Source organism: Suncus etruscus, chromosome 2, assembly GCF_024139225.1.
Source record: "Suncus etruscus isolate mSunEtr1 chromosome 2, mSunEtr1.pri.cur, whole genome shotgun sequence".
NCBI classification, from domain to species: domain Eukaryota; kingdom Metazoa; phylum Chordata; class Mammalia; order Eulipotyphla; family Soricidae; genus Suncus; species Suncus etruscus.
In genome coordinates, this window is record NC_064849.1 from 83,755,000 (window position 1) to 83,768,948 (window position 13,949).

Below are 13,949 nucleotides of genomic sequence, written 5' to 3' on the forward strand. Positions count from 1 at the left end.
TACTAGAAACCTCAACTATCAAAGGTATAAAGGTAATTATACTAAGCCCTGCTGATTTTCAGAGTTCTTGCTACTGTTCCCAGGTCTGAAAGCAGAGAATCTCTAGCTTCTCATAACTTCTGAATTCTAGTTTATACTTCTTTATTAGACCTAGTTAGAAGAAGGAATATTTTTCCAAAGAGTCATTATGAGTTATGCCCTGAGGACATCTGTAGTCAAATATAAGTTTGAACATTTGAATCCAGATACTTTTTGGACTAAATGACAGCATTTCTCATTTTTTCTCATTCTCATCTATGTACTGAATCTTCATAAAGAACATTCGCTAGAGGGTTTCTCAAGCCTGTCAGACTAGGGAAGAATTTAACTTTCTATGCTTTTCAGAACACTTTCTAGAGAAATCTTGGCTTATAAAAATATGATATTTTGGGGTCCAGAGATAGAATAGCAGGTGGTGTACGTACCTTGCAAGTAGCTGACCTGAGTTCAAGTCTTGGCACCCTTAGTCCCTCTAGAAGTAAGCTCTGATCACAGTCAAATGTGACCCCAAACCCAAAACAAACAAATAGAAAGAAAATATCATAACTTATATTTTACCTATTTTACTTTAATTTGTTATTCTTGAGATGTAATATAATACCTGACACAAACTGGGTTGTATATACATGCTTGTTAAAGAAATGAAATATCAGCAATATTTTTCTACCTAAAGTCCCAAGTGAAGCAATTCTCAAATATTTGTGATATGACTGTTGTTTTTAGACAGCCAGAAACATCTTTCTGGTCATTATGAGCAGCTCCTTTGGTTCCATTTTCAACTAAACTGGCCTAAACTGACCATTCTCCCTTTAGAAGGGAGAAGAAAAGACATCTCAATAGTCTGCATGTGATTTCAAACCAGCTTCCCAAATCTTCTGCATGACTATTCCTGTTTAAGTAAATGACTTTGAAAACATGTCTATTTCATTCCTCAGAAAAGGTTTAGATGTTATGATGATTGGACATATCATTAATTCATTAGAAAACTTTGTATTGCCTTGGTTTAGGGACTATTTCAGGCATTAGGAATCCAGGAGTGAACAGAGCTGAGGAGATCTATGTCATCAGGTGTCTCCTAGTGAGAAACCAGAAGGGAAATATATATAATTAAAAGTTAAACAATTTAGCAGTGAGATAACAGAAAAGAGAGCTGTGAGGTAAATTGCAAAGAAGGGGAAGAACTTCAGGGTGGGGAGAAGACACTATTATGGAATAAAGAAAATGTGGGAGTGAGTCCAGGTAGATTAGAATGTTAGGGTCTGGAGTTGAAGGACAAGACCACACAATTGAAATAAGGCAAAGCAGACTTTATTCTGTCTACCAACAGCTTCCAACTAACGAGCCAGGGCCACCTCCCACAAAAGATGACCCTGCTCAGGGATCACAAACTAGGTTATATAGGACTATAAGTAGAAAGTCTTGACCTTTAAGTTGATTGGCTGTTGTCTAGGGTACTTTATCACTTTTATACCTAGATGTCTAGGGCAGCATATTGTGGTTTATAAGGCCTTGGTACCTATTCATTATTGTTGGGATAGAAATTTAGACCTTAAATGGAAACTTAGCTTTGCTAGCCTTAAATGGAAACTTAACATTGGCTCATCAAAATGGAGTCTCTTCTACTCTAGGCTTCAGAGACCATCAGGGGAAGTGGAAGTCTGAGTATCTCCAGTCTAGTTGGGAGTCAAGGGCTGGGTGGGGAGGTCCGGGAGAGGCCAGGTGAGAAGAGCTGTATCAGGCATCTCCATGCAGAAGATGGGAATTTCTAAGAAGATTCAGCAGCCTCAGTGAAACAAAGATAGTCTCTCAATATAGATCCCCTAGGTTGTCTATTTCCTAGTTTAGGTTTAAAATTATAGTTTAGGAAGCAATTTATAAGCTTATAGTATTAATATACAGAGTTACTAGGCACCTCAAAAGCAAACTGAGATTACAAATATTATTATCAAACAGTTCTAATGCAATGGACAAGGGTATGCATGTGTCTTTTTGAATTAGTATTTTTGTGTTTTAGGGCTAGATAGAGGTCATGAAGTGGAAATGTCATGAAGTGGAATCATTGATTGTATTGGAGTTTCTAGTCTTACTCTTTTGTATCATCTACAAAATGTATTCTATAGAGGATGAACCCCATGACTTTACCACCAACAGTGATGGAGGCTCCTTTCTCCTTACATCCCCACCATCACTGTTTTTTAATTTAAGTTTTATAGTAATATATGCCTTTCTCACTGGAGATCAGTGGTATCTTAATGTTGTTCTTATAGTCATTTCTAAAGCAATTTTGAAAAAAAAAAAAGAGTTGGGAGGTATTGCATCACCTTGACTTCAAATTATACTATAAATCTATAATAATTACAACTGTGTAGTACTGGAATAAAGATAGACTCTCAGGCCAGTGGAATGGAATTGAGAGCCCAGAGACAAACTCTCATATTTATGAATTGTTAATCTTTGACAAAGGAGCTGGATGCATAAAGTGGAACAAGCAAAATCTCTTCAACAAACAGTGTTAGGAAAAATGGATAGTTACATGCAAAAAGTAAAAAGAAATTGGAGCCATATCTCACAGCATTCACAAAAAGTTAATTCAAGTGAACTAAAGACCTTGGGAAAACCTTCCAGAAAATGGTCTCAGAGATTTCTTTAATGATTGCATTTCAGAGACAAAGACAACAAAAACAAAAATAAATAAATTGGGCTACATCAAATAGAACACTTTTTACATGAGATAAGAAACTTAAGTTAGGAGCAGGGAGTCTAGCAGTATGGGGTTCGGCAGGCCCCCTCCATGCCAGAGGCCTTCTTAACCAGGCCTGGGGGGGTGTGGGACTTGGGTAACCCCAGCACCCATCTACTGCCTTGCTCCAGATCTCCAGGGCTTTCCCAGGCCAGGTGCCTGGGCAAGCCGGTGAGTTGGGTCCCTTGGTGGAGCTTGAAGGTACCCTAGGCTTTCCCCCATTATTCATTCAGCTCCTTAGGGAGGGTCTGGGTGGGGCTCTGAACTTCTGGCCTCCCAGCTTCTTGAAGGATCTCTCTCCTTCTTGGGAGCCGGGAGTCTAGCAGTATGGGGTTCGGCAGGCCCCTTCCATGCCAGAGGCTTTCTTAACCAGGCCTGGGGGTGTGTGTGGGACTTGGGTAACCCCAGCACCCCTCTACTGCCTTGCTCCAGATCTCCAGGGCTTCCCCAGGCCACGTGCCTGGGCAAGCCGGTGAGTTGGGCTTCTTGGTGAAGCTTGAAGGTACCCTAGGCTTTCCCCCATTGTCTATTCAGCTCCTTAGGGAGGGTCTGGGTGGGGCTCTGAACTTCTGGCCTCTCAGCTTCTTGAAGTCACTGGTAATCTCTTTCCAGTCTATATTTTCAAAATTGCGTGGGGGCTACTGCCCCTGCACGCAGAAGAAACATTAATAGTACTCACTATCATTGAATTATGTTTTTATGTATGCAGAATGTCCATTTTGTACTCTGCCCTTTTGCATACCCCTTCAAAAGATCATATTTCTCTTTAACTTCCTTAGCTCCTATCATCATTACTCCTCATTTACCCTTTCTAACTTAAGTACTGTAGAGTCCTAAGTCACAGACCAAAGTGGTGCCCTGGAGTTAACACCCACCCAACTATTTTAAAAGGCATAAAAAGGACACTTATGTCTTTTTAACATTTTATGGGTGTTTTCTTTGATGGGTATAACTTTTGCTGAATATTTTCTTATACAGTGACGATCCCCTCCCATTTTTTTTATCTTCTCTTTGTGAACTGCTCAATATGGAATTTGGCATGAAAGAATCCCTCAGTTTAATGCTTATGTTTGAACCAAGTCATGGGTATTGTTGGAAATGTTCTTACGTCCCCATATACTCTGATAGTGCCACGTGGCGTTATTTCTTGTTTGCTTAGGCACACTAAAATGGGAAAATACTATACATACCAATAAGTTCTTATCTAATAGAGATGAGAACACACAAATCTTGTAGTGCAATGGGAGCTTACACCCTGAACATTGACATAAAGACAGGCCTCAGAAGAATGGGCATTCTCCATTCACCCCTGATCTAGAGAAGACACCTACAAAACATCCAATGTTGTATATAACATCACCTGGAGGCATTCCTCTACCAGGGAAGACCCTACAGCTGCTCTGACATCGATCTACTCAAAAGAGACTTCGCTTAACACTGAGAAGACTTAACAAGAACAATGACCTGCTTACTGGACAGGGCTTGCTGTATTGTCCCTTAATTGTGAGGTTTGTTTATAACATCACCTTGAAGCAATCCTCTACCACAGAAGACTCTACCACTGCTCAGACATCGACCTGCTCAAAAGAGACTTCCCTTAACACTGAGAAGACTTAACAACAACGACCTGCTTACAGGACAGGGCTTCCTGCATTGCCCTTTAATGGTGAGGTGAAATGAGAAGACGCTCCACATCATGACTTCAATGTAGGATATGCAAATTCCAGGATCTTTAATACAGAAACATGATACCAACAACAGAGACTGTGTGAAAAGTGTGTTGGCACTATGGACAATGTCTTGGATTGGATGATAAATTGCCTGAAGCCTAGAGTTGGTCTTATGCCAGAAAACTTCAGGGGTAGGATCTCTTTGTATTTAGGCCAAGGTTATTCCTTTCCATGCCTCTCATATTTTGGTGGGCCTATGCAAACAACAATTGCCACTCTAACACCGTTTTTACTGTGCTCCTTTGACTCTAATCCTTAAAAAAAAACCCACTTAAAATTTGAGGTTAACTTAAGCTAATATGCATGTACATGAAAATGTAAAAAATACTATGTCTCTAATGTTTAAGGAGTTACGTAAATTTTATGGCTTTAGATTGCCTTGTGTGCTGTTAAGAAATATTATAATGTGTTACAATCTGGAGACTTGAGGGACAAAGTAATTGTACATGGATTTTGTTTTATTTATCTTAACGTTCTTTGGCTGAAAGTTCAAAGTTAAGATATCAGCAAGGGGACTTCTGAGAATTATGTTATGGGTGATTGCCCTTCCACTGTAACTTTACCTTGTCCTCTTTCTTTGCATCTTTTGTTCTCATAATTCAAAATAAAAAAATTAAAAAAAAAAAAGAACACCTGAAAGCAATCCTCTACCAGGAAAGACCCTACCATGGCTCTGACATCTACCTGCTCAAAAGAGACTTCCCTTAACACTAAGAAGACTTGACCACAACAACGACCTGCTTACAGGACAGGGTTCTCAGCATTGCCCTTTAATTATGAGGTGAAACGAGAGGATGCTCTGCACCATCCTGACTGCAATATAAGATATGCAGGTTCCAGGATCTTTAATACAGCAACATGATACCAACAACAAAGACTGTGTGAAAAATAAAAGTGTATTAGCACTACAAACAATGACCTGGATTGGACAAACTAGTTTGCCTGGAGCCTAGAGTTGGTCTTATGCCAGAAAACTTCAGGGGTAGGGTCTCCTTGTATTTAGGCAAAAGCTTTTCCTTTCCATGTCCCTCGTATTTTGGTGGGCCTATGCAAACAATAATTGCCACTCTAACACCATTTTTACTGTGCTCCTTTGACTCTAATCCTTAAGAAAAGCAATCCACTTAAACTTTTGAGGTTAACTTAAACTAATGTGCATGTGCATGGAAATATAAAAAAGTACTTTGCCTTCAATGTTTAAGGAGTTACATAAGTTTTATGGCTTTAGATTGCTTTGTGTGCTGCTAAGAAATATTATGTACTACAATCTGGGGACTTGAGGGACAAAGTAATTGTACAAGGGTTCTGTTTTATTTTTCTTAATGTTCTTTGGCTGAAAGTTCAAAGTTAATATATCAGCAATGGGACTACTGAGAATTTTGTTTATGGGTGATTGTCCTTCCACTGTAACTTTACCTTGTCCTCTTTCCTTGCATCTTTGTTCTCATAATTAAAAAATAAAAAATTAATTAAAAATAGGTTAAAATGAAAAGACACTGTATAAAGTGGGAGAAGATATTTAGCCAAGGCATATACTGAACTCATAAAGCTCAACAATGAAACCTTAATAATTCCATCAAAAAATATCATGTCTCCGAAGAAGACATAAGGATAACCAGTAGGTACAGATAGTTGATTTTCTTTTTTCTTTTTCTTTTTGAGCTACACCCTGCAGTGCTCACGGCTTACTCCTAGCTTTGTGCTCAAGATCATTCCTGACAGTTCTTGGGGACCATATGTGATTCTGGGAATCAAACTTGAGTTGACTATACGTGTGACAAGCTCCTTTACTTGTCGTACTATTGCTCTGGCCTGCTTGTTAATTTTTATTTTTATAGCAGCCTGCACTCTTCCAGTTCAAAAGCTATGTAGTGCCAAACTCATCCATCTCTATATATCCAATATTTTCATGCAATACAAATAGGCAAAGGCTTTTTGTTTGTTTTTCAGGCCACATTCAAACAGTGCTTTGGAGATACTCTTGACTCCATACTTGGGGAGAGGGTTTCATTTCTGATGATGATTATGAGACGAAACATATGGATCTGGGGATAAAACCAAGACCTCATCTAGTACAAAGCCTGTGCTTAGCCTACTGAAAGATCTCTCCAACTCAGAAGAGAAAATCTTATTTCCATTTAGAACCTTCTTTGTGTGCTTACCTAGTGAAACTGGACATCTGCTCACCATATAGAAGACAGGTGTCCAGATTATAAAGTTCTCTAGTTGATGTCACCTTTAGAGACTACCAGTAAAGATACTGAGAGCCACTATTCAGATGTGGAAGACCCTCTTTGATACCCCTCTCCTCTGATAGTTTTCTTGCTTGCCTTTTCTGAATATAGCCTCTATGGACTGACCCCTGCACTATAACCCAATGTCAGGACCCTTTTCTCAGCGTGAATGTGTCTAAGTGACCCTCAAAGAAGGCTAATGTGTGCTACTGCCATCTTGTGGCTTTATCTTTATCTGCAATCAGCATCCATATACCTCTCATTCATTAAGTAAGGATCGGGAAACTGGTCCCAACAGGGCTGAGCCAGAGGTTTCTGGAGGTATCTTCAGTAGGAGTGGACGGGGAGGGTATCACAGAAATTAGACAGATGGAAGATGACCAGAGAAATAATGAGCCTTTCTCACATTTGAGACAGAATTGGAGAATCTTTTTTGAAAATCATTTCCGCTTCTCATTTTCAGGATAAATTTGGTAGTGATTCAAAAAACACAGAAACAAAACCAATCTGCATTCCCAGCATATCTCAGAAGCAGTGAGTCCAAGGCTTTCTGATATTTTCCACGTACCAATCAATGTTTTCATTTTTTATATATATATAGAGAAGATAGTCACTCCTCCCTCAACCTGTCAAATGTGAAATTTGAGAATATAATTCCATTAAACTGCTTATTTCTTCTAAGCGTTGTAACTTGTTTTTCTATAGTTTATATGGTATAAGCTGATTGCTCCAATTTTCAAAGTCCAGCCTTTGCCATAACTTGGAAGAATAGCTCTTCAGACAAACTGTAAAGCTTTTCTATTCAGCATAAGAGACTAGAATCTAGAGAAACACCGGGGGGAGATGGTAGGAATCTTCCAAAAACGAAATAGCTGAACAAAGAAACAGGGAGGGTGCTGACCTCAATTTGATCCTCCACATATGGTCTCTCTAGAATCTTCAGGAGTGATCCCTGAACACTTAGTCAGGAGTAAATCCTGGGAACCACTCAATGTGACCCAAATAACTCTCTTCCCACCAACAATTGTAGACTATTCCTTCCCCTCACTTAGTTGTAGACTGCCTCAAAGACTTGTAATAATTTTTCCTAAGACTCATTTTTACTAAGATGTGCACTAGTGTCTGTTTGTGCCTGGTTGCTTCTGAGGAGGACTTAGTGACAATTTTCCATTCCAGTCGCTGATGTATCTGTTTCTCCAGAATGTGGCCTTCAGAAACCCTGTGATCTGAAACTTGTCACTTGTCTCCTGCCTCTCTCACATGTGCAGTTCACATTCCTCAATATGCTGCTCAGCATGTTCTGTGAAGAATTTTCAGAGCGCGGAAGGCTTGGGTCAAAATGCCTGGCTTCATCACTTATCTGGTTTCCTTTTCTGTAAAGGGTTGTTGGTAATGACTTTGGGGTATCTCACAAATGTTATAGATGTGAGAATTGCCACTTTGCTATCTTGATGGCATTCCAAGGTTACATGAATGTCAGGCCTTATCAGATGCCAATCCCTTGTTTCTTCACATCTGACCAGACAGCTTCTGCTTTTGGAGGAAGCTGTTTCTCAACTCCTACTCTCAAAGAGTTTCAAAGAGTGTCTGCCAGTGGTCAATTCAATTCTAAGAGAAGTCTTAAATTTTTATTTCACTCTTTTTCTTTTCCTTTTGTTTTTGGGCCACATCTGATGATGCTCAGGGGTTACTCTGAAAAAGTTTGAGAGACCATATGGGTACTGGGGATCGAACCCAGGTCAGCAATGTGCAGGACAAATACCCTACCTACTGTGCTATGGTTATGGCCACAGAAATCTTAGTCTTACCATAATAGAAATCCAATTTTGAATTATGAAAGAATAATACAGAGAGGGACTAAATATTTTTCCATAAGCTTTTGGTCTCAGGTCAATTCCTTTTGACATTTTCACCTCAACTCTCATACACTTCAAGCTCCTACTACCCTCTTCATTGACACCTCAGCTGTTGACAAAACATGCTAGCATGAATAAGATGGGCTATTTGATAAACATTCTATACCATCCTTCCTTTCTATTCCACCTCAGAGAGATCAAGATTCTTTTTTTTTTTTTTTAACAACAGTGTTTAAATATATTTATTTTGGTTTTTCGGGCTACACTTGTTTGATGCTCAGGGATTACTCCTGGCTAAGCGCTCAGAAATTGCCCCTGGCTTGGGGGGACCATATGGGACACCAGGGGATTGAACTGTGGTCCTTCCTTGGCTAGTGCTTGCAAGGCAGACACCTTACCTCTAGCGCCACCTTGCCCCAAATGTTTAAATATTTTTATATTTTAATTTCTTAATAAAAATCTCTATTTAAGCACCATGATTATAAGCATGATTGTAGTTGGGTTTCAGTCATAAAAAGAACACCTGCCCCCTTCACCAGTGCAACATTCCCACCACCTTCCCCCCTCCTTCCTAACCCCTTGCCTGTATTCGAGATAGGCATTCTACTTCACTCACTCATTAAGATGGGATCAAAATTCTTAATACCAGCTTTTCCACTTGGCTACTGAATCCCATCCCAATATTCTTTTGTATCAGATACTCTCCTTTATTATCAATACCTTCCTGCTATTTATTCTATCCTCCTTATAAAATGTTTAATATGGTTTGCAGCATCTGCTTTCCTGCATGAGACAGCCAAGAAAAGGAAAGCAAACATAATTTTTTCAGGGTTCAGCACAGGGTAAGCTCTCCCTGCCCAATAAGGGTGGAGGCTGATTCCTGCTATGTATTTGGGCACAAGAGAGCCATTATAAACGGCTGTTGCCTCACTCCCTGCTTTTTGCTTTCCTGCATGAGGCAGCCAAGAAGATGACAGTGAATATAATCTCTTTAGGGTCCAGCACAGGGTAAGCTGTCTCCACCCAGTAAGGGTGGACCTGGACAAGTGTGGCCACACTACTTCACTCAATGGCCATGCACATCTTCTAGCATATGAACCCCACCAAAACACGTAATAAAAATCACAATTGCCACAATTGTGGCAAGGGCGAAACAATGCAAGACAACACCATGCATAGAGAATGAAGATGGCATCTCTAATGACCTGAAAGTACCAACCACTTGGTTAGCCCCTCAGATAGGGAGTTTAAAGTAGAAATATGAAGGATGCTCAGAGAACTCAAAGAAAGCATAGATTGAGCCGAACAGACCACAAAGATGAAAATCAGAAAACTTCAAGCTGAAGTAACAGGACTGAAAAACTTTGTTTATGAGGTTAAGGCCTCAATGAAAAGCCTCTTTAACAGAGTGACAGCAGCTGAGGACAGAATCAGTGAGCTAGAGAATGAGATTCAGAACAACTTTATACAGCAGAAGAAATTGGAAAGGAAACTTAAAGAAAATAATCAGGCAACAGAAAAAAATCCTCAAAGAATGTGAACAGATGAAAATAGAAGTCTTTGATAAACTCAGCAGAAACAATGTAAGAATCATTGGTACTCCAGAGACCCAGGAAGAAATTCCCAGAAAAAAATCAACAGTCAAGATATCATTATAGGGGCCGGGCGGTGGCGCTAAAGGTAAGGTGCCTGCCTTGCCTGCGCTAGCCTCGGACGGACCGCGGTTCGATCCCCCGTCCCATATGGTCCCCCAAGCCAGGAGCGACTTCTGAGCGCATAGCCAGGAGTAACCCCTGAGCGTCACAGGGTGTGGCCCAAAAAACAAAAAAAAAAAAAAAAAAAAAAAAAAAAAAAAAAAAGATATCATTATAGAGAAATTCCCAGAGCTAAAGACTGCATGCAACCAAATCTTGCATGCCAAAAGAATAACAGCTAAAAAAGATCCAAAGAAAAACATCCCAATATACATCCTAGTCACATTGATGAACCCCACAGATAGGAATAGAATACTGAAAGCAGCAAGATCAAAATGGAAAATTACATTCAAAGGATCCTTAAGATTTACAGCACTATGGAAAGTGATATGGAAATTCCTCCAAAAACTGGAAATTAAGCTCCCATACAATCCAGCTATACCACTCCTAGGGATATACCCTAGGAACACAAAATACAATACAAAAACCCCTTCCTCACACTTAAATTCATTGCATCATTATTTACAATAGCCAGACTCTAGGAATAACCAAGATGCCCTTTAACAGATGAATGACTAAAGAAAACTGTGGTACATACACACAATGGAATATTATGCAGCTGTCAGGAGAGACAAAGTCATGAAATTACATGGATGTACCTGGAATCTATTATGCTGGGTGAAATAAGCCAGAGGGAGAGAGATAGATGCAGAATAGTCTCACTCATCTATGAGTTTTAAGAAAAATAAAGGACATTTTTGCAATAATTCTCAGATTCAAAAGAGGAGGGCTGGAAGGTCCAGTTCACGACATGAAGCTCACCACAAAGATTGATGAGTACAGTTAGAGAAATAACTACATTGAGAGCTATAATAACAATGCAAATGAATGTGGGAAGTAGGAAGCCTGTCTAGATAGAGTACAGGTGGGAATGGAGTGGGGAGGAGGGAGATTTGGGACATTGGTGATGGGAATTTTGCACTGCTGAAGGGGGTGTTCTTTACATGACTGAAACCCAACTACAATCATGTTTGTAATCAAGGGGTTTAAAGATATTATTAAAAAAAGATTTACAGCAGACCTGTCACAAGAAACCCTCAAGACCGAAGGCAGTGGTGGAATATAGTGACAAAACTCAATGAAATGAATGCATCAGCTAGAAAGTAGCACCCAACCAGACACACTTTCAGGTTTGAAGCAAGTACACATAACTTAATAAATAGCAGCTCCAAAACTTAACAGACTAAAAAAAACCAGCCTTAAAAGATAAACTGAGTGCTTGCTTTGGCAGCACATATACTAAAATTGGAATGATACAGAGAAAATTAGCATGGCCCCTGCACAAGGATGACATGTAAATTCATGAAGTGTTCATACTAAAAAAAAAAAGATAAACTGAAAGTCCATTTTAAGACAAGAGAGGCCTAAAGATACACAAAACTTCTGAGCAAAGATGGCTCTAAATTCCATGATATTTATCTTTCTTAGCATCAATGGAATTTCAAATGCACCAGTTAAGAGACACAAAATGGCAAAATGGATCAAAAAGCTAAATCCACCATTCTGCTGCATACAAGAAACACATCTGAATAGTCAGAACAAACACAGACTCAAAATAAAAGTTGCAAGCACACATCAGGAAGGAAGAAGGGGCCTACATAAATAGCTTAATGACAACTTATAAAATTAGAAAACGATCAACAAAATGAACCCAAACTAAGTAGGCAGAAGGAAATAACAAAGCTTAGAGCAGAAATTAATTAAATAGAAAACCAACAAAACAATCTGAAAGATTAGACAGCAAAATTTGGTTCTTTAAAAAATAAACAAGATTGATAAACCACTAGCAAAACTCACAAAGAAAGGTAGAGAGAGAAAAACATTTAATAAACCGGATTAGAAATGAAAAGGGGGAGATCACTACAAATAATACAGAGATCCAAAGGGTAACCAGAAACTACTTTGAGAAACTCTATGCCATGAAAAATGAGATCTTGGAAGAAATGGGAAAAAAGATAATAAAAAAAAGAAAAAGAAAAGACATTATTGTATTTTTTTACTGTTTCTTTCTAAACACCTTGTTTACCAATGCAACATTCCCATCACCAATGTCCCCAATTTCCCTCCTCCCCCTTACTTGTATTTGAGTCAGAAGTTCTACATCTCTCACTCATTGACATTGTCACTATAGTTTCCAGTGTAGTTATTTCTCTAACTGTATTCACCTCTCTTTGTAGTGAGCTTCATGTCGTGAGCAGGTCCAGCCAGCCCTCATCTCTATTGTCTCTGGGCATTAAATCTGTACAATTCTTTGGGAAAAGTATTGCCATTTTAATGATGTTAATCTTCCCAATCCATGAGCAGGGTATGTGTCTCCATTTTTGTGTGTTCTCTTTTATTTCTTGAAGCAGTTTTTTGTAGTTTTCTTTATATATGTCCTTTTTGTCTTTAGTTAAGCTGACTCCAATATATTTGAGTATGTGTGACCCTAATGTGAATGGGATTGTTTTATTAATATCCATTTCTTCTCTATCATTGTTGGTATACAAGAAGGCTATTGATTTTTGCGTGTTATTGTTGTAGCCTGCCACTTTGCTATATGAATCTATTTTTCCTAGAAGCTTTTTGGTAGAGTCTTTAGGGTTTTCTAAATATAATATCATGTTATCTGCAAACAGTGAGAGTTTGATTTCTTCCTTTCCTATCTGGATTCCTTGATATCTTTTTCTTGCCTAATCACTATGGCAAGAACTTCCAGCACTATATTGAATGGGAGTGGTGAGAGAGGGCAGCCTTATCTTGTACCATATTTTAGAGGAAAGGTTTTCAGTTCATCTCCATTGAGAATAATATTTGCCATTGGCCTGTGGTAGATGGCTTTGACTATATTGAGAAAATTTCCTTCCATTCCCATCTTGATAAGATTTTTAATAAGAATGGGTGTTGCTTTGTTCCCTTAATGTTTTTTAAACTTCTTTTTATTTATTTTTTCCTTTATATATGTGAGTATGTATATATATATATATATATACACATATATATATTGCCTTGTTTCTGTTTTCTTTTCTTCCTTAGCTCCACCTGTTTTGGTTCTGCTTGATACAAAAACCTATAAGAAAATGTCTTGCCTGGGATAATAGCTCAGGTCAAAACCAGGGCACAGAGATGATGGAGCCTGACACTCCCACCCCTTTCAAATGCACCAGCAATATAATATAGCACCATTTTTTCTTGCAAAGGCATACTAAAAATGGGGAAATTTTATGTATAGAAACAAGCTCTTATTTACTAGGGATAAGAAATCACACTTTACACCTCCCACCTTGAACATATATCATTTGGACCCAATTTAGATCTCAAGTGATTAGACAGTGACCGTCTGACCCCAAAACCTAGATTTCAGACATAGAACAAACACAGTTCTCTGCAACAGTTCCAGGAAACAATCTCTCTCTGGGACATTCTTAATACTGCTCTGACACCAACATGCACCAGTTTTGATATGACATTCTAACAATGAGGAAATGTCAACAACTTGGTCTGAGAGCAGGTTGTCTTGTCTCACATTCTAATGATAAGATGAAATCAGAAGACATGTCATCTTTTGATTTGTTTAAAAGCCAAGTTTTCTATCAATAGAAGATTGACTGTGACAA

The 13,949-nt window shown here is 38.8% G+C and overlaps 1 non-coding gene across 1 annotated transcript; it reads left to right on the forward strand.

Moving 5' to 3' along the window:
* Positions 1–11,568: 11,568 nt before the first annotated feature.
* On the forward strand, positions 11,569–11,675 carry LOC126002138 (U6 spliceosomal RNA). The gene has a single exon (XR_007492913.1). It is a non-coding gene; the product is annotated as a U6 spliceosomal RNA (small nuclear RNA).
* Positions 11,676–13,949: the final 2,274 nt, after the last annotated feature.